The sequence below is a fragment of the Ursus americanus genome, chromosome 19 (genome assembly GCF_024610735.1).
Source record: "Ursus americanus isolate L20-20 chromosome 19, mUrsAme1.1.p, whole genome shotgun sequence".
Lineage (NCBI taxonomy): Eukaryota > Metazoa > Chordata > Mammalia > Carnivora > Ursidae > Ursus > Ursus americanus.
Genome location: NC_142145.1, coordinates 3,143,802 through 3,166,405, shown reverse-complemented (window position 1 = coordinate 3,166,405; position 22,604 = coordinate 3,143,802).

The following is a 22,604-nucleotide window of genomic DNA, read 5'->3' as shown; positions in this document are numbered from 1 at the left end:
CCTGACCGCCGCGGTGTTATTGTTCCGGGACCAGCCGGCGTCCAGATGAAGGTGGCGCCGTCAGAAGTTCTGCAGAGCGCAAAGCTGATTGCTGACCCTAACGGGCACAATTAGCCGTTACAGGCTCAGCAAGGCGGCCCCGGGGACCCATCCTTCCTCGCGCACATATTGTGAAACTCTCCCTGCATTGGTACCTTGGCTCTCGGCTTTGTAGTCACCATTGAACAGATCAAAGGTTTATTAGAAAGAATGACGAGCCTACCGGCCTCCCCAGGCGGAGACACAGGCGCCCCGTGCAGCTACACACACATCACAGGCAAACCCGGCGAGCCCACGGTGAGGAGCAAGAACCCAACGTGGTATTTTTAGTACGGGCCGCAAATGATCCTTGAGAGGTGTCATTAGATGAAATAATCCCAAGCATTTAGTTCCAATAAACTCCCCAGTAATCAGTGCTGGTCGGAGTCCACCCACCGGCTCCATCCACGAAGGGGAGGTGCACACAGCCCCTGGAGCCGGCTTGTCCCTCCCATCTCCAGACCCACCCTATCTCAGAGCACCCTCACCCACACAAAGCGCGTGCAGGGCATTTGCTCCCTTCTTCCTACAATTTAAACATGTTCCTCTTATTCTAGAAGTCATACATGATATGGTAGAAATTATGGGGAAAAAAATGGGAAGAAAAGGAAAAGGAAAGGAAAAGAGAAGGAAGAGCACCCATAATCTCTGTAGGCAACATTTGGGCTCCAGGTTACTGGAATTTTCTCATGTTATTTAAGGTGCCACAAGTAGTGACAGCGTAATATTCTAACACGTGCTGTGGTTTGTTTCCCATTCTCTAGTACTTTTGGCCACTTAAGTAGTTTTCCATGTTCTGCGTTATACATAAAACTCTCTCCATATTTTTGGGTTATTATCTTGGCATTTATTTTTAAAGTAAAATTATTAGGTCAAAGGACGCTAAGTCAAAAGGCATTGACTGATGTCAAATTGTTGTCCAGCTAAATGGAAACATCTTTTTCTCTGTCCAGCAATGTTTGACAATGGTTTAACAGATGTTCACCAGCATGGTGCTATCATTATGAAATTTCATGTTAGATTATTATTATAATTGAACTTTTTTCGTATGTTTGTTAGAAATTTGTGGAAAATTTTTGTTCTTGACCTTCATCCATTTACCTCCCGGGTTTTTAATGCTTTTTCTAATTAATTGCATGCTTCTTTATGTAGCACAAATAATATATTTCATAGTCTAAGTTGTTCAATTTTTTAAAAAGATTTATTTATTTTCAAGAGAGAAAGAAAGAGAGCGTGAGCAGGAGGAGTAGATGGAGAGGGAAAGAATCTCAAGCACACACCATGCTGAGCATAGAGTCCAACTCGGGACTCAATCTCATGACCATGAAATCATGACCTGAACTGAAACCAAGAGTCAGATGCTTAACCAGCTGCATCATCCAGGTGCCCCATGAGTTGTTTGGTTTAATGTTGGATTCCTTCAGTATGCATATTTTTTCATTTTTATCTAGCCAATTTTATCAGTTTTCTTATTTATCCCATTGCTTTTAGGCTTAGAAAACTTCCACATGAAGAGATCAGATACATATTAACCCACATTAAGATGAAAAGAAGATCTCAAATAAAAAACCTAACTTTGCACCTCAAGGAACTAGAGAAAGAAGAACCAACCAACCCCAAAGTCAGCAAAAGGAAAGAAATAACAAAGGTCAGGGCAGAAATAAATAAAACAGAGACCAGAAAAACAATAGAAAAGATCAACGAAACTAAGAGCTGTTTTTTAAAAGATAAACAAAATTTACAAACCTTGAACTAGACTAAAGAAAAGAGAGAAGACTCACATAAATAAATTTAAAAAAATGAAAGGGGAGACATTACAACAGATACCATGGAAATAAAAAAGGTATATGAGACTACTGTGGACAATTACACACCAACAAATTGAAACCGAGAAGAAACAGGTAAATGTATAGAAACATACAACCCACCCACTAAATCATGAAGAAATAGAAAATCTGAACAGACTAATAACACATAAGGCGATCAAATCAGTAATCGAAAATATCCCAACAAAGAAAAGCCCAAGACCACATGGTTTCACTGGTGAATTATACCAAACGTTTTAAAGAAAACTTAATACCAATCCTTTCCAATGTCTTCTAAAACATGGAAGAGGAGAGAACACTCCCAAACTCATTTTATGAGGCCAGCATTACCCTGATATGGAAGCCTGATAAGGATACTGCAAGAAAAGAGAACTACAGGCCAACGTCCCTGATGAGCATAGATACCAATGTTCTCAAAAACATTTTAGCAAACTGAATTCAATAGCAAATTAAGAGGATCATGCATCGCGATCAGGTGGGATTTATCCCTGAGATGCAAGTTGGTGGTTCAAAATACGCACATCAATAAATGGGATACGCCACATTAACAAAATGAAAAACCATATGATTGTGTCAACAGATGTAGAAAAGCATTTAACGAAATACATCTTTCTTTCATGATAAAAACTCTCAAAAAATTGGGTGTGGAAGGAACACACCTCAACGTAATGAGGGGCATGTATGACAAGCCCACAGGTAGCATCATTCCCCAGGGATTCATGCTGAGTGAGAAAAGTGCACCCCTGAAGATTAGATACTTTATGATTCTATTTACATAATATTTTCATAATAACACAATTTTAGAAAAGGAAGACTGGTTGTCAAGGGTTAGAGCTGGGAAGGCCAGGTTTGGAAAACAGGTGGATGTGCTTAAGAAGGGGCCAGACGAGGGGACCCTTGTGATGTCAGGACTAGGCCGTGTCTTCACTGTGATGGTGGGTAGACAAAAACTGGGAAAATCTGAATGAGATCAGAAAACTATCCTGTGTCCATATCCTGGTTATGATATTATGCCATGGTTTTGCACAATGTTCCCCCACTGGGAGAAATGGGCCAAGTGTACGAAGGATCTCTTTGCATTCTTTCTCAAGATGCAGATGAATCCACCTGCCACCACCAGATCCTTTTCTCCACTGTGAGCGCCTGCTCTTCCTCTTGCCCTGTCCACCCTTGGCCCTTCTCAGATGATCTGTGAAGCCCGTATTTGCCACAGCATCACTGACTCTGCAGCCAAGGAAGCACAATGAGTAAGAGAACCAAAAACAAAGGCTTTCAGTCTTTATATTACTGAGTCCCTATTTTCATAAGTAGGAAAGTAAAAAGCAACAACAACGATTCAGCCTCTCTTCGCGTTACTAATTCTCATTTGAACAGATTTCTCAAGTCTGGACAACATGGACCTAACCAGTGAGCCACTTTTCTTTTACACCTTTTGTGTCTGGATATCTGAGAGAAAACAAAGGCTGCGATTGCCCGGGAGCGATTGTGGAAATGATCTACAGCGTGAAACGCTCTAGAGCGCCCAGGGCTGCTCCTGGTATAGGGGAGAGACTTGACTTTAACAGGCCAAACAGGTCAGATTGGAATGCTCACCCTGATGCTTCTGAAATTAGGGCCTTTGGGCAAGTGCTTCAGGTGACACCAACAGCTACCTCACAGCATCTTTGGGCGGTTCTTCATGACCTCTGTCTTTCACCAGGGGAGTGAAAATAATCACCAGAATCAACTTTGGTTGAATTGTTAAAATAATGAAAGAACTCAAAGATCTATTACATTTACCTTCAAATGCTTTGGAGAGCTGCCAGATTTAGTAATGACTTATTAAAGAAGAAATGCTCTGCAGATCTTTGTGCCAATCATATTTTTTCCCAGATACAATAAAATCTTGCTGTTGTGGGTCAACTTTCTGTCAAGAAGAGACTAAATCTGTTTGTTGGCCAACTATCTCAACCCTCCTGGCTCTATTCTGGGATTTCCTACTTCTAAATGCTGGGTTCACAATAAAGGGTAAACAATTACAATACCACTCTAAGAAAATCAAAATTTTTTCAAAAATTTATAAATACAAAATATGTTGCCCCTAAAAAAAGTCCTCTTCTATTGGATACAAGTGGATGTGTAGAAATAATCAATATTAGAGGGAGATAATTTCTCTAAACTGTTTCTGAAGAGTGAGAGCTTTCTTCAATATAGTGATAACAGATAAAAGTATTACCCTCAAAAGATTGACAAATAACAAACACCCATTTCCAACTGAAAACTTGCATAAACAATAGTTTTCTATCTGTAATCTGAGCAGTCAGTCCTAGCATAAACTAAGTACGCAGATAAGTCACTGTGTTTCAGTAAATCACAAAAGACCAAACTAATTGCATCCTATGTACTGTTATTACGCTGGGGTACACGCATTCCAAATGTATATAAAAAATGAAAAGCATAATCTACTCACTTCCTGAATCAAAGCAGGGGCTATCTGGTAATCTCTGTGCCACAGACACTTGTGCTAACATTTGGACTATGGCAATATACATTTTACTCCTAAAATCATGCAAACAAGAATCTAACTTAATGGCTTCAATTTAAGAATATTCTAACCCACAAGCCACTTCCAGTTGAACAAATGTTTACTTCCCAGATTTCTAACAATTCTGTAAGAACACAAAATTTGGCACCACCATGCTCCTTAAAAGAAGAGTCTACATCCACTAGCTCTATTTCTAGAAGAATATCTTGACATCTGACTTTGAATTCACACTCTCCTGAAACTAGTCTCTCAGTAGTCCCTGGATTTCTAAGCCAGTCCAATCTAAGCACTTTTCTCTTGGTGTTCATTCTCCTTGGCCTCTGTGGTGAATGGAAGATACACTCCTCTCGTTTGGAAGTAGCTCTTCCCTCTCGCCCTGAATCCAGCCTAGCTTGTGTACGCTGGGGCAAGGAAAGATTGATGGAAACCGCACGTGCTCATTCTGGACCTGCCTTTATGAGCACTGCAGCTCCTGCCCGGAGTCCTGAGCCGCTGGGGAAGAAATCGCATGACCCCACTGGGGAGACTAGTGGAGAGGCCCAGAGAGTATGTGAAGAGGGACCCAGACAAGCCCAGCCCTTAGCAGTCTCTGACAAGGTGCCAGGTGCCACAGTGAGGTCGTCTTAGACCTGCCGGACCATCCCAGTTACCAGCTAAATGGCACTGAGTGCCCTCATGATGGAATAAATAAAATAGTTGTTGTTCTAAGCCACTAGGTGTGGGGTAATTTCTTAGGCAGCAAAAGATACCTGGAACAACTCCATGCAGCTTATGACCGTATTGGGCAAACACCAATTCCAGCGTTCCTTGCCTTTTATCTGATTATTGAGGTCACTTGAACTGTTATTCTCTCCTACTTTCCTTCCTGCTCTGGATGATTCAATGCCCAGGGCTGCAATGTAAGCTTCAACTTGCATTGTAGGGGCTCCTGGGTGGCCCGTCGGTTAAGTGGCTGACTCTTGGTTTAAGCTCAGGTCATGATCTCGGCATCTTGGGATTGAGCCCCACATCGGGTTCCACGCTCAGGGCGGAATCTGCTTGAGATTCTTGCCCCCTCCTCTACATTCCCCCTCTGCTCCTACCCACCCTGACCCCTGGTTGTGCATTCTCTCGCTCTCTCTCAAATAAATAAGTAAATAAATAAACAAATAAAATAAACTTTCATTACAAACCGTCCCAACCTCTGATGGAATCATCCACCCCAATCCTCAGCACCAAGGAGCGTCCTGCTGATTCCTCACTGTGCTTTCATGATGTAACTTCTACCTCAAGTCATTTAAACATGCATGAGCAAGGCAAGACCTCGTGGTCTTACCCCAGAGAACTTTCAGAAAGTGAGTATCAATATATCCTACATACGTATTTATTTATTTGTGTTAGTGCACATCTTTATGGTTAACCCGTTTCCTGACAGTTCCCAAGGCTCCTGATGTAGCCAGCGTATAAGCTTAGGTGTTTTAACAATGTGACCCTATGATCAAACAAATAGGACAGCTTTTCCCTCTTTAGATGAAGAGGTCAGAGGTGAGGCAAACAGCCCCAGCCGCAGGGCCAGCTCTGCTCCGTGAGATCACCCAGGGACCCGCGTCCTCTGTCTGGTTGTTCACCTGACCACGAATGCATTCTCACCGGTGGGAAAAGAGAAAGAGGAGGTTAAGGTAAACGCTTTCCAAGGATGGGGCGCTGAGTTTGCTCACATTCCTTCCGTTGGCTTCCCGCTGACCATAACTTTGTCACATGGCCTCAGCACACTGGAAGGAGGCTTGAACATGCCTTTCCTCCAACGGGGCAAAAGACGAAGTAGCAGGTGATGAATTAACAGAAGAGGAGGAGAAGGGGACTGTGGACACTCGCCTGTCTCCGTCACAGACTCTGTTGTGCAGTGAGCACCTGAGGGGGCTAATTTTTCTGAGAAACAGCTCCGGTCTCCCCCTGTGGACTCCAGAGATCACAAAGTCTTCGTAAATAGTTTCCTGACACGAATAGCCCGCGCTGTCCTGAATCCTCCTGGCCTTTCAGCCTCAGGATCCCGTTAATAAGGGGATTGAATTTAACCTGACATCATTTGTTCTTTGTGAACTTCCTGTGGCTCCTTGCAATGAAATCTCCTCTCCTTTGTTTTTACAGACCCTTTAAAAATGCATTATGGAATTTGTTCAGGATTGAAATCAAGTTCGCCAATCTTCATTGAATAAATTCTGCCTTCCTCATTACTCATTTTGAAAACCAGAACATTTGCCTCTCCTCTTGCTTCCAATCCCCTTCCTCTTCCAGGTCTACTCAAGGGCAGGACCAAACAGAGTGCATCTTATTATTATTATTTTCTTAATGTCCCCTGGATATCCAGCAACATATAAACCAGAAGTCAAAACTCTCCAGAGTTGCCAGTTGCTCCGTATCAATCCTTTCACCAGGCATGGTCTCTGCTACCTTGAAGCAACATTTATTTTTACCCTTTTCAGTTTGAGAATTATTCTCCTTGACAGAGAAGACAGGGGCAAAATAGATACAGAGACATTCTGCTTTTTCTATGTCACTGGCTTCAAGCTACAGACCTATTTGTACCCAAATCTCTTTTCTCTGAATGTATCTAAAATGTCTTGGGTATTTCCTGGCATTATTCATACAGTTCCATATCACAGTCTTATCTAATTTTTTTTTGTCTCAGTACCATTATCTTACTTTCCCGTGCTTCTGTTTGTTCTTATAGGTTCATTTTCAACTGAAGAGTAATCTTTTCAAAATGTAGATATTATTCCAACAGCCTCAGGTTTCAGTCTAGCTAATGGCTTCTCATTGCTTCTAGAATTGAGGCAGTATTCCCCTAAAATCGCCAGAAGCCCTCCTCCCCTTCGTCTCAGAGCTGCCCTTCTGCTCACACCCCCCTTGCAATGGCCTTTTCCTCTCCCCACTCGGCACGCTCCCGTAGTGCTCTTCTTCCCAGGGGGCTGCTATCCCGCTCTGTCCTCACCAGCTCCTCTCACTCCAGAGAAGCTCCTGCCGCCTCTCGCATGGCTTCTCGTAGACCTTGTCATGGCGGCCATTCCAGCTTTGTTTCTGTCATCGTGAGACCAATTTGTCTCTCCAGCCACACCATAAACTTCACAAGGGCAGTCATTGTAGTGAACGGCACATTGTAGACCCTAAATAAAATGTTATCAAGTAAGTAAATAATCAAAAACACATTTCTGAGAGCTTTCTAATTACCTTGATGGATAAAACTCCAAAGAACCCTTAATAAAGTAATGTGCATTGAGCACTCTAAGAGGCCACTGAGTTCCTTATTTTACGTGTTAATTATTTCAGAGAAACAATATTTCAGGGGAAATATATTGGTAAATGCAACTTTGTATTTTGTGAAAGCAGAAATTTAGCGTGGCTCATGTAATTATCAGAGGTGAACTTGGTTCTCTAGGATATTCTAGATGAACAAACATATTATCTCAAAATAAGGACATTTTTCCTTCCCTTTCTGATAAGTACTCTTATTTATTTTTCTTATCTTATTATAATGGATTGAAATTTCTAGACAATATTACATAGTAGTGATTTTTAAAATCCTTTTATTAATTTTCAAGAGCATTCTTCTAATGCTTGGCTTTCAAGTCAAGGACGTTATAACTGGAGCTGTTGTTTGGAACACAAAGCCTTTGTCCCAGGATCTCCCAATCTCAGGTTACCTGGAAAATTTTTATTTTAATGTGCAAAGTTGCTACAATTTGACAAATGCCTTTTGGACATTTTTCAAAGCAATTATGTGGTTTTCCTCCTTTAACACAATATTTGTTTCCTGCTGGCAGACGAAGTGCTAGATGCTTTATGCGTATCTCATTTAATTTCTGAACAAGCAAAGGGGTCGGATACACTCTTTCACGTTCCTTTCTCAAACGAAGAAGTGTGTGAAATAGATTCAATCTCTGATTAATAGAAAAACCAGAATATGAAGAAGTTACGTCAGAGCCCAGAACAGAGGAGGCTTTCATAGGAATGTGATAAGTTATATCATTTATTTTTTTAATATTAAACCCTTTCTCTAGGCTTTGTGTGTTTAATTTGCTAGTGTTTCATTTAGGATTTCTCTGTTTACTTTATTAGAATTTTTTAATTTTTTTCTTTCTTAGTCTTGCTATAATTAAGAGGTTTGGTATCAGGTTACAAATTTTTTTGTAAAATACATCAGAAACATTCCTATCACTTGGATGCTTTTTGACAATTTATAATTCATGAGACTTTTCCCTTCCTTGGGGTAAAACAAACAAAAACAACTTAGGTGATGAGTCCTTCACAGGTTTTGTCAAGGTCTTCCACAGTCATTTACCTGATCATGCTTTTCCATTTTCCTGCGCTAACTTTAGGAATTTCTATTTTCCTAGTAAACTATGCACAGTCCCTGAGAATGTTCATCAGCAAAGTTTTATGTTGCATTCCATTCTTTTTCAACTTTTAAAATAAAATTTTTAAAAACAAAAGAGTTGGAAGGATAGTAAAATAAACACATATATATTCACTAACAATTCACAAGTGAACATTTTGCCTTTTTCCTAACTAATATATGTTTTTCTAAATAATTTACAGGCATCATGTTGCTTCATCAATAAATACATCAGTATGTATTTCCTAAAACATGAGAACATATTCCAATAGAAGAACAGTTCACACCTAATACATTAACAATAATCCCTATCATGTAATGCATGATTTATGTTCAAATTCTCTCTTGTGAATCAATGAGGTCTTAAAAGCTTTTTTTAAAAAATTGAATTACCTTCCAACCAATGTCTGTATTACATATAATTAGCTATGCCTCCTTATCTCTTTTAATCTAGACATCCCCCCAACTCCCTTCTTATTTTCTTGCATGATATATTTTTTGAAGAAAAAAGTCTTATGGAATGGTCCACATTTATCTAAAGCTATTGTTTAACTTGTTTTTCCACTCCCTGCATTTCCTGTAAGTGTACAGGATCTAAAAACTTGCTTAGATTCAGGTTCCAAATTTTTGACAAGAATACTTTGTAAGTGATAAGTGCATCTCATATTGTAACACACGAGAAGACACATGATGTCAGGTCGTCTCCCATTAGTGACACAAAGTTGAATCATTGTCAAGGTGCATTTTTCATTTTGCAGTTGAAATATAATCTGTGGGGTGAGGTAGTCTGTGATGTTAGCATCCAATTATGATCTTTGTCTGAATCAATTATTGCAATATAGTGGTCTTTATATATATAGTGGTCTGTGTGTCTGTGTGTGTGTGTGTGTGTGTATCTTTTTATGACTTCCTCATTACTTTGTGAGCACTTCCTTGCTTTCTGGCACAGAAGATACCCAGGCTCATTTTCTACTCTTCCTGCCCAAGACGAGAGTTAACAATTTTTTTAAGGAATCCTGGTTCCTTTCCATAGAGTATGGTGCTAATAACCATAATCTGAGTACAAGAGATGCTCGTTGCCACTGGGGTGTCAGTACTCACAGGTATAATCAGTGGGAAGGCACAAGAATGGATAGATGGATAGACAGATGACATATACATATTTACTACATAATATATATAACATATATATAACTCATAATATTAATACATTGGCTTTATTATTCAATATATGTAAATGAGTTTAAAATTCTCTGTCCCAACATTGTTACCACCAATAAAATTATTGAGTCAAGATTGAGACTACTTTGCAGTTATTTCATTTTTAAGAATATTTGTATGTAAGTGATGAATCACTGAATTCTACTCCAGAAACCAATATTGCACTATATGTTAACTAACAAAACTTAAATTAAAAAAAGAAGAATATTTTTCAATAAGGTTGTACAGTGGAGTTATTTGTTTAAAAGCCACTTGAAATTTTAATTGAATATGCAGCTAGGTTCATTTGTTACAATTTCTCTTCTATTTAACTTTGTTTTATTTCTCTTTTTAATTTATATTCCAAGTATTAAAGAATTCATAAAACAAAATTAGATTAAAAATGTTCGTTTCCATCCCTGTCTTGTTTTCACTCCTGTCTTACACAAAATACAGCAGAATGTCCTCATTGCTCCGCACCTTGTCTTTCCCACTGCACGCCTGCATCCAGATTGGAATACACAGACCTTCCTTGTTCCTTCTCAAGCTGCCTAATTGTGGGGTAAATCTCATCGTTTACCAATTCAGCCTCTATTTCTGGACATCAGGTTGCTTCTGATACTTTGGATTTACAAGTATTTTGATATTTCTGATACTTTGTCAACTCTTATACTTCAGTTCTGCGTATTTGTGGTGGTATCATCAGGTTAGACTCTAAGGAGCAGTTTTCCTGGGCCAAAGGGTAAAGCCATCTGCAATGTTGTGAGATAGTGACACATTATCTCTGTGAATTCCATATGTATGAAACTGTTTTCACAGCCCCATCAGCAGTATGTTGTCAAACTAGGGGTCATTTTGCCAATCAGATGGGAGAGAAATGATCCCCCATATAGTTTTAATTTGCATTTCTCTTCAAATGGGTAAAGTCACACCTGTTTTCACCTAAAGAAGGGAATTGAGGACTCTTGTGCTCTTTGAACCTTCTATTAATTATTATTAATATTTAATACAGCAAACGTTTCCTTACCTTTGTCAGTACGTCTTTCATTTTCAGTCCTTTGAATTTTATTGAGATTTTACTTAATGATTTTGAAACTTGACAATTTTGGTAAATATTCTATGGGCAATGGGAAGGAACATGTATTCTATGTTAAGGTCACAGAAGTCAATACATCACTTAACCCAATGCTGTTTTGATGGCTAGAAGGTAGCAGAAGAGATGTGTCATTGCCAGGCCTAGCTCAGGAGCACCCCTGACACAGAGCAAGCGGGCGAGCCTGCTGGGCGAGGAGCAACCTGGGGCCAGTCATCCCATCCACCGGACAGGGAAAGGAAGCCCTCCGACCCTCCCAGCCTCCACCCGGTTCACCAACTCACCGCGTGTGCACCAGCGAGCTTGGCCTGGGTAGGCTGAGCGCAGGGCAGACTCAGATTCACTGAACACCTGGTGGTTTCCGTCAGCACTAGGTTTGGGGTGGTTTGTTACACAGCGGGAGACAGCTGGCACACCGCTGCTGACCCTCTGCTCATTACAGCTCTATGAGAGCTCATCCCTTGAACTCCTGGGAATGTCATCAATCAGCAAAGACAATGAGACTTTGAATGAAATACTCTCTCTGTACAACCTGACCTCTTCCTGTGCTTTTCCTTCCTAGGTGGATTGTGGAGTTCCTAACTACCATTAACTCCCCTGAGGCCACTCCACGCCTTCGGGAACCGGTGTTCAAGGCCACGCTGGATACCCTTTGTTCTCTGTTTCCATCCGCCCTGCACGTAGCAGAAATCGTCAAACATGGATATTTGCTTTGTTCTCACGGCCGCCCCAGCTGAGGACCACCTCCCCTAACACCTCCACACTTGTGCAACGACCAGGTCATTTCTTCTGAAATAAGGTATGGAGACAACTTGATGCTCTTGAAGTTGCAGGAATTTAAAAACAAAACCTTCCCTCACCAGCCAGCACGGACTGTCTTCGGCCACCATAAACCAGTCTTGAAGTTTTCAGGTTAGGTCACTTCTCGAGGCACAAAGCGCATCGATTTATTTTCTGCTGGAATCTGTCTATTTATAAAGAAAGTTTGCGGAATGTCTCATTGCTCGGATGTTCGGGATTTTCAGAACAGATTTTATTTTGTTAGAGACTACATAGGTTTGTGTTTAAATGTTCAAATTTTGGTCTTTGAAGTCCGAGTGCCTGGGTTCAAACTGTAGGTCTGAGGTTTCCCAGCAGCCCCAACATGGGCGAATGGTTTAAGAGGTCTGTGCTTCAGTTTCCTTGCCTGTGAAATGAGGAAGCTATTGTACCCAGCCTGTGGAGTTATAGCCATATACATCTCAAATATGCCAAATCTTGTGTGTCCTGGCTGCCTTGTGAATGCCAGGCCTTCCGTCAACGATAAAACTCGAGATGATCCTGACAGATGCTGCAAGCCTGACGGAGACCAGCAAAAAAAAAAAAAAAAAAAAAAAAGAAGAAGAAGAAAAAGAAGGAGAAGAAAGAAAAAGAAAAAGAAAAAAAGGGAGATGATAAACTGAAGTTTTCCTCCTGAAAATGCCTGCACTTTCACATTTCTGAAATCTTTTGCTGTCACAGAAAGTGTGCTTTCTTTTGTTGATCATCTCCCAGTTCCTCCCAGCCATCCGAGACCCTGTTTGACTAAGCTGTTGAAATGAATCCGACCCTGCTCTAATACCCAGAGTCCTTGAGGTGCTAGAGAAAACACTGCATATAAAATGCATGGACAGGCAGAATAGGTTTACATAATGTTAATGTAGACAAATGGCATGTACAAAAGTATATCTAGCTGCAATTTAATTAGATTAATTAGACCAATATAATTAGTAGTGCTATATTACCCTAGTTAGACTTAAGTGCTCCTCCCTTACCCCCCCCCCACACGCACACACACACCAGCTCCAAAATGCTTTACAACCCTAAAACATTGTAATAGCACGTGGGGTACCAATGCAGTAACACGTCAGTTTCACCATGAACACACCGTTAAGAATGGGAGTTTGTAGGACACTCAAGAGACACATAAAATGCTACCCTACGAGGGAAAATTTTTGATAATATAGACTGAAAAATATCCTTACTGTCAAAAAAAATGTTTATTTCACATTAATGCCAAGTTTAAGTCTGGCCATGATCACACAAAAATGAATTTAACAAACAGGTTCTGGAGTTTACCTAATGAATAAAACAGACTTAGTGTGGCTTTAGTTAAACCCTGCAGAAGTCAAGTTTCAAACACCCATTAAATCACAGATGTGACGGAATTGCTGGGCTGTCCATTGAACACGTCTCAGATGGCATGGTCCATAAGCCCCGCATAACCTCTAGGAACCAAGGGGGAATTAGGTTCTTAATCAACAGGAGGAGGCATAACCAGGCTAATTGGTGTTCTGGGTCAGGGAAAGAGACTGCTGCCCCAGTGTCTGTAATTTGTTAAATGATACTGTGCAGCCTCCTTAATTATGACAAATAAAGACTTGTCTTCGTGGTTACATCCGGTGACACTGACAGAGACGAGAAGGCACGTTGACTAGAGCAACAAAACCCACCCGATAGATCCGGAACAGCTAATGTGTTCATCCCCAGCGCTCGCGTGGGATTATGATGTCCACGGGAGCACCAGCTGCCTTTCAGCTTGGCCTTTCTGCGGAACCCATCACGGTTGCAAAAGTACAAAACGGCCGCACTGACAATGACAGAAACTATGGAAAAATAACCAAATGCACATCAGTTCAAGGATTTTCCTGATTTAGGATTATAATCGAATGCCACAGAACTTAAAAAGAAAAAGAAAACAAGGAAGAGATAGAGGCGAGGAGAGAAAGATAAAAAGTCCTACGACTGATTTGGATGGGTTAAACTTTAACTTATGCCATGTCTGCACCGGGCCTGTGGATGGAAGCCCCTGGAGAGAGGTTGGCCTCACTCCCCGATGCTCCCCTGCGCACAGCTTCCCGACTCCCAAGGCTCTGGGGTAGCACCTCCTGATTTCTGTGGTCCAATTTGTGCGTTGACAAATATTGACATCTATTGCAAAGAGAATGCGAAGAAATCTGGTGTTCATCTGATTTTTGTTTTCATCTTTCCGTTCTCAAGCATAAATTAAGATATTCCACTAAATGTTAGCTTCTGTAGCCTAATTACACTGAATACACTGTGGTTGATAGTGTTTACATACTGCAAACTACTTAACATCTTATATACAGTAGGAAAGATGTGTTTAAATATGTTTGCATGGCTTGTACTTGGGTATCTCTAAAATAGACTTGAATAATTATCAAGCATTGCCATCACCAGGCTTTTTTGAGTTATAATTAAAATGTATCTTTTTATTATACTTTCAATTTTTGCTCTAGAAAATGGTGAATTGTAACTGCACATTCAAGATTAAATTAATGTACTCCTTCAAAAAGCAATTCGAGCCATCTTTTACCTATAAATATCGTAATTTGGTGATGGTGTGTGTAGAAGAGAATTTGTATAAATATTTAAATCAGTGCGTGGGAAATGTTAAACACTTCTAGTAAATTGAAGATTGGAATGGTCCATATTCTTTCAGAAATGGTGGCGAAGATATCCATGTATATTCATCCGGAGCTGGCAATCCTAAATTTGAGCTGCCAGATTCTCTTCCTAACCTTTTTCTACACCCAGAAGAGAAATTACCTCCCTGCGAAATTGCATCCCTGACAATCACTTTGCCTCTTCACCTGATCCACAGGATTTTGTCACTGTAAAACTAGATCTCGACGGTGTTCAGGAGGAGGCGTGCCTCAGCTAGAAGACGGTTTCTAGTTACTGGCTGTAAAGAGCATAGTAAATAGGGGACTTATTGATCATTTCATTCTTGGGAGCCAAATAATCCGAAGGAAGGAACAAGGGATTTTCTGTTATAGAAAAGCTCATGTTGGCGGGGGTGGGGGGGGAGGCTCTTCAGATTAAGATGCAGAAGCCGCGTTTGCTAGAATAAACCAGAATGGGAATTAACTGTCAGGGCTTGCGGCTGGGAGGTAGAGGTGGGAACCAAGAGTTAAATCGGGTTGAATATCAGGTACACTTTCAATCAGTGGCTCAAATGCCACCAAAATGCCTTGCAGCTCTGTTCATCTCTGCCATCTATGTTGCTCTCTTTTTCTGCAAAGGCTTTGACCTGTCTGATTCCCATGACAGAAAACATAAATGCTGGTAACTGCTAACTCTGTCGGGTTCTGAAAACTCTTTCATCTGCTGCCACACAAGAATGGAAATGATGAATTTCCTCAGCCCTGGCTTAAAAATCCTGGAGAAAGCAGGTGCCCATCCCTGAGCCCACCAAGCGCAGTTGAAGGGGCCAGGGAGGGTAACATCAGCTCCCAGCAGACCCCAAGGGAATACATGAATGGGGGGGGTAGGTGACCCCCAAGTGGAGGCTCTATTTCCTGGATAAAAGTAAGTGTGACATATTACACAAGTGAGTCGCCAACCCTTGCTCTAAGAATAATCCCTACCGATGACTGTCAAGGGTCGTCTCCATTAGTGCAGACTTAGTCATTAGACTTGATGGTCTTCAGGGCCATCTTGTCATCTTGCCATCTGAGTCATCCTGTCTGTCTATCTGAAGCCTGTAACAATGCCTGAAGGTGAGAAGGAAGGAAGAAAGGAAGGAAGGAAGGAAGGAAGGAAGGAAGGAAGGAAGGAAGGAAGGAAGGAAGGAAGGAAGGAAGGATTTAAGAAATAAGGAGGAAGGAAAGGCAGGGGGGCAGTATTAGGTTCTCCAAAGAAAATTAGTAGGATATATATATATATATATCCAATAATTAATATATATATATATGTATCTATGGAGATTTATTATAAGGAACTGACTCACATGATTGTGGAGATTGCGAAGTCCCATGATCAGCCCTCTGTAAGCTGGGTACTCAGCAGAGTCAGGGGTATAAATTCAAGTCCACGTCTTAAGCTCTGAGAGCCAGAGAGCTGATGCAAGTCCCATGGGGTCCAGAGGTAGAGGACTGAGGTTCCAGCTCACAGCCACGCGGAACGGAGGCCCCTTCCTCTGTCTTATTGTTCTATTCAGGCCCTCAGCAGATTGGAAGGGGCCCACCCACAGTAGAGGGCAATCCACTTCTTGAGGCCACTGATTCAAATGCTAATCTCTTCTGGAAACACAAACACAGGCACACCCAAAAGTTAGGTTTCACAAAAAAATCCAGGCAGCCTGTAACCCAGTCAGCCTAATGCATAAAATTAACCATCACGGGAGGAAATGGACTTCTGACCTGTGTATAAAGAGGCCTGGAGACTCCTGGAGTCAGAGACACCCTTCAAGTGCTTGGAAGCTGTCTACCGACATGGCTCCTACCATTCCAGCTTTTACTGTAAAGTGGTCAGAAGGCAGGGAAACCTTGCAAACCTGAACATCAGGAGCTCTGGAGCCAGGCATAATGGGTTCAAGCCCCTCCTCTGCCACTGACTAGTCCTGCGAACTTCTGCTAACCCCTCAAGTTCCCTCAACCTGAAGTTTCCTTATCCACACAAAAAAGGTTAAGAATAGGGCCTTTCTCTTAAGATGGTTGTGATTTAGTCACTTGCAAAGCAACTAAACCAGTACCGAGCCCCAGGAAAGCACCATATGTCTAGTCATCATTACTATTATTTTTCTAGTTCGGTATTTTCTATTAAATTTTAGTTTCAATAACATTGGGAGCAATTACTTACATGGGTGTGGTTTCCACATCTGATTTTTGGGGAGCAGAATGGGTTTTGAAAGGCAGCACCCAGATAGAAGTCACGCCCACTATTCCCAAAACAAGGAAATAAAGTTCAGACAAAATGGTATCATAGAATACACCAAAATAGGGATTTAGAGCCAAAATTGACCACCTGGACAGGTAATACACTGCAGTGGAAGGGAATGCATGGAGGGACCAAGAACAAAAGCTTAGTGTTAAATCCAAGCTCTAGAGAGTCCCTGTCTCCCCACTTACAGTTTCCTAACCTATATGGAGATTCCCGGTGGTCTCAGAATAGCAGCAAGATCAAATGGGTTGTTGAAGAAATTAAATCATCTTATGTGCATAATAGAGTCACAGCGTGGGTCTGGTTCATAATAGATAGTCAATAAATATCAAGTATAATTATTACACTCAGTTTGCTGCTCTCCAACATGACTCTGGTCTAGTGGAGTTAGGGGAGAGGTAAAGGGCTTACTGACCTCAGAGAAGAAAATCACGAGCCGATCGTTAATGCTCTCAGACCAAGGCTGGCAAGCGGCCGAGTGCCATTGTTCGGGAAAAAGAACAGATAGTCTTCTGGCTCTAACTAGAAAAAAGGGCATCCACACAAGAGCCGGAGTACCCCACCTCCAGGATTTCCAGTCGGATGACCTGAGATTGACATCCACCTGCTAGTGTGGTGTGCGTGCATTCATTCATCACTGAACGACTATGTGGTTATGAAGTGTCTACCACACGCCCGGCCCTAGGGATCAGTAGTCAAGAAACAGACCAGAATACCTGCTTTCATTGAACTTACATTCTGATTCATTAACTTCTTTTTTTTTTTTAAAGATTTTATTTATTTATTTATTTATTTGAGAGAGAGAGAAAGAGGACAGGCACATGAGCAGGGAAGTGGCAAAGGCAGAGGGAGAGAAAGAATCTTAAGAAGACTCCACGCTGAACACAGAACCCCACACAGGGCTCGGTCACAGGACCCTGAAATCATGACCTGAGCTGAAATCCAGAGTTGGTTGCTTAACCGGCTGAGCCAACCACGTGCCCCTTGATTCATTATCTTCTGTCTCCAGAGGGAACAGCAGTATTTCCAACCTCATCTGGTTGTTGCAATAGTTAAGGTAATGCATGTAAAACACTTCCCATCCTGCCTCTGGTTTTTAAATCACGTAAGAAGTATCAGTGGTTACTGTTGTCAGTATCAGTGGTTACTGTTATCAGGGCTGTTATTATCACTTAGCAGTAGATCAGGAACCCACAGGAACTCTTCGCCAGCTGTCCCCCGTCCTTGCCTAACGGCATTGAGCTGTGCGCCATGTTCCTTCAGCAATACAGCCGAGTAAGATTAAACAGGGCTCTGACAGGAGCAATGAGACACACAGTCCCGTATTGACCGACGTGTCTGTCCTATTTATCAGCATACTGAGTTGTCTAATCTCACATTCCAAGATCAAGATAAATATGTATCTGGAAACTCTTCTAGACACAACTGTGTGCCATATACCAGAAATGACATCAACCACCAAATTAATGTGCGTGAACTTGACATGAAATCATAATTAACAATGTTTAAAGCCTTAATTTCAACATGGTGATGTGAAATTAGAACGTTATGATCTGAAGTCAGAAACCAAGAAAACGTTAGTGTAAGTTTTTTGACGATGCTATTTAAGGTCTCCTAGATTCTTTAAAGCACATACCACCAAACGCTGTTTCACAGAAATGTATTTCATTTTGTTTTGTTTCCATCATTTTAAAATCGACTTTTAAGATATTGTTAAAAAGTGATGTTCAAGATGGTCTTTTTTTTTTTTTTTTTTGGAAAGTTAAATGAATTTCAGATTTTCAAGGCACATACTGAGGTTTTGAATTGAGAATGAGCCTGGCATTGAAAAAGCATTCTCCGTTTTAATTCAAACAGGATTGCTAACCCTTTAATAAACCACACAGAAATTAGTCTGACCATTTCAATGACTGCAACAAATATCATTAACAACTGTGAAATAGCCAACCATCTAAAAAGTAAGCGCATGGAAATTCAATCACAGGACAAAGTGGGGCAGGGGAATAGTCGCATTACCGACTTTGTGTTCTCATGACCAGGCAACCAGAGACAGTGAAGAAATTGTTCTTTTTTGCTCAAGATATTAACCAGAAAGAAAAAAATTATCTGAAGGCTTAAGGTTCTGATCATACGCAAGATTCTGGGCTTCTGAAAAATCTCGCTAGGAGTTGGTGGAGCAGAGAGAGTGGCTTTCGCGGTGGGGTACAACGGGATGAAGGATGATTTGACAGAGAGCTTCAGTCCCACAGAGACCGGCCTTGCCGCTGGTGGCCACGTGGGTGTGTTTGACTTACGGGAACTAATGTTTCCAGCCACGAAAACCTAGGCTTTTGGGTATTCTTCATCACAAGCTGGTTTACGATTACAGAATTGAAAATAAGCTTCTCAAAACTGTTTCCTTGAGGAAAATCCCACTTGAAAATTCCTACAGCTACAAAAAGGTGAACAAAATCCTAAATACGGTATTTTAGACATCTGCCCACACCAGTGATGGGAATGTCAGACAGAGAGTCGGGGCAGAAGCCACGCCACGTTCCCTTGCTCCTGCCCTAGGGAACGAGCACACGGGGAGTCCCACCCAGCTTTTGAGAACCCGAAAAATGCTGGGGTGTTGCAGGTAGGGTAGAGCCCCAGCGCAGGTGGGGAGGAGGCAGAAAGTCGTTGCCGTTTGTGGACTCTGCCAGGAAAGCTCTTCCTCGCGGAAGAAAACACCAAGGAGCCCAACTTCAGGAACATTGCATGTGACTTGGAATTTGTTACCGAACTTCTAAAGAGACTAGAATCAGCTGGTGGTTGAACCCTGGGTATAATCGACGAATGTCTCTCAACCAGCAGAAAGGTTCAGAAAGGAGGAAAAAATATTTCCAAGTTACCTTCCCACGGAAGCTTCTGCTTGCCCCATCGCTGTGTGGGCCGCCTCTGGGGCTGGGATGGGGCCAGAGCAGAGAGGAGGACCAGAAGGGAGGGAGGCTCATGGGAGGGAGCCTGGAACAGGGGGGCACGGGCTCCCTGGCTCTGCCCCCTGAAGTACTCTGCTGACTTTTAGAGCAGGACAGTTCTCATTCTGCCATTGTCCAGCCCTCCTATGGCCAAGCGTCCCATCCGGAAGTACCTCGCTGGCCCATCCAAGTTTTCTGTCCAACCATATGGTACTGTGTCCTGGCCAGTGAGGAACCTTCCTGTTGGTTCTGGGAGGCTGGCAGGTGCTAAGGAACCTCCCCAAAAGGTCAGAGGGTGTTCATCACTGGGGCCTATGTTCCATGTCATGGGAAGCACTCTTGGTTTGAAATGGATGAAAAGGTCCTTCCTGGTGAGACACTGTGAGCAGCATTTTGCTAAGAGAGACTCTGACATATCAGGTTCAAGAAAATCCTCACTGTGTTAAGATTTTTGCTGCTCTGTGGACTTGAAAAATGTTTGGCAAATGGTCCTCACTTCATGGCACTTTCTTCGCACCCTTCTTTCAAATTATTAAATACGTTAAAACCTTCTTCTCTTATCTCAACCCTAACTCCCCATATTGCAGCCCGTTTGCTTTATTGAAGGCCATCTGCCTTGCTTCTATTCCCCTTTCTCTGTCTTTATAACATCTTCCACCGGCTCTGATCATCTCTCCCTCCAGAATTCCACTTACTGATTCTTCCGTTCAAAGTCTGCTGTGGAGAGCTCAGTCCTCAAACTTTAGGGTACTCAGGCATTACCCAGAGACCGCACAAAGATGCAAAGCTCGGGCTCTGGGGCAGGGTCTAGAAGCTCCTAGTGTGCCCAGGTGACAAAGTGGCTGTGATGTGGCCCACAGCTGTGGGAAGATGACCCCGCACAGCGGCCATGGTTACTCGCCATGATCGAACTGTCGTAGCCCAACATACGGGAGTTGACTCGGTAAGCAAATAGTCAGTTCGGCCTGAACCCCCAAGCAGGGGATTTCCACTGACCCCTCTAAAATGTTCAGACGTTCTTTTGCCTGCATTCCTGGGTGATCAGGAGACACCCATAAATGAGGCTTCTATGCCAAGACATGGCCTTGAAGTTGCTCCTTACTGGCACCGCGCTGGTCACTCGCCCTCTTGGCTCATGGTGTCCACTCTTAGCGAACCAGTCACCTGGGGGGGAATCCTGCGGTCCGCGTGTGTTCAGTGGAGTCAGAGGCATGCAGTTAGACAACATTTCGTGCACAACTGTAAGGCCTCATTCTATTCATCTTGGCAACTAGAAAATGTGTGTCTTTAAGCCTGGTCCTCAATTTATTCATCAAGTTTTAGTACTGCTTTTCTTATAGATGTGTGAAGGAAACTTAAGTTTTGAGAAAAGTAAGAATTTTTGTTGTTGTTTTATTTTATTTTGCAGTCTATCTTCCCCAAAGGAAACTTAACAGATGTGGGGAAAATGTCAGCAGAAAGACGGGATTCTTTTTTTTTTTTTTTAACATATATAAATATATGAAGTTTTCTTACAGAATACTTCTCTCCTGGTTTTACAGGTGTTGAAAACTCACCGTAATAGTTAATTAATAGTAAAAATAACTCACATTAACAATGCTCGATTGAAACCCAGGCGCCAGCAGAGCATCCGAAATTGACAGGTGGAGCTCCGCGGCACAGCAACATCCACAGCTTTGCACTCGATGAAAAAAGCACCCTACTCCCACATTTTTGGATTATATTTTCAACAGAATGAATGGTTGCTGGGTGGACCAGGGAGACCTCCGGGACCCTGAGTTTGCTTCCCCACCTGTCCCCAGGATGCGGGCTAGAAGGCTCTCGGTCTCTTCGAAAGAAAGAATCAAGGATGGACCAGACACAGGGTTGAGCAATGCAAGAAGCAAAGTTTATTAAAGCCAAGGATGCTCTCCAGACCTGAGAGCATGCCGGCCCAAGGCACAACTGTGCGGCTGGGGTCGGGTCTCTCTCACTCATTGACGGTGGTTAACAAGGGGGTTGAATATTTATTACTTGGGGAGGGGAATTCTGGGGAACAGGGTTTGGAGCCTTTTCTGCCTGACTGGGTCAGGGTTTCCGGCCTTCTTTGTTTGGGGCCTGTCTGGTTTGATCCGGCTTCTTCTTGTGGCTTGGTTTTGGAATGCTGCCAGGACAGGTCTCTGACTGCCTCCCCCCCACGGCTGGCCCGGACTCCCCCATCGGTGGCCTCCAGGCATCCTGTGAAAGCCCAACTAACTGCCTGCTCTAGCAGGATCAAGAGCCTGCAGGACTCCTGGTGCCAATCAGAACTATCTCCTCTTCTAGGGGCAAGTGCCGTGACCCACTTACTCACCTGCGGTTGTCCACTGGAGCTAAGGTGAAATAAATAAATAGAGCACAGTTCCACCTGACTGTTCACACAAACACGAGCGAGAATTTGGAACAGAGATTTAAAATAGGGTTGGTTGAGTAGATTCCTTTCCCCTACAGAGAGTTTCAGAATCCTCTCAAAAACTATTGAAAGGAGGGCCAGAAAGGTTGCTTTTTGTATTGCTGCAATTTCCAGAAAACATTAACTTCCTAAAGCACAGATTCCAGCTTTTGGTATCTTTTGACAGTCTCAATAGGGGTGAAGATCAAGGATTTCCCTACTGGCAATTTGCAAGTGCAGCTCTAAGCGTTTTCCTTCTGAAGAGATGGGGGAAACAGCACAATAAAATGCCTTCCTACAGAAAACAATAGATAACCTCACTGAAGACAGAGCTAATTTGAGTTTTTAAGAAGTACTGAACTATTTTTCGGGGTATTATTTCGGAAGTAATCTTCCTCTGCTCGCCCCCGTTTCATGCGTATATTTATATGCATCTTTTTCTTCCTTTCTTTCTATCTT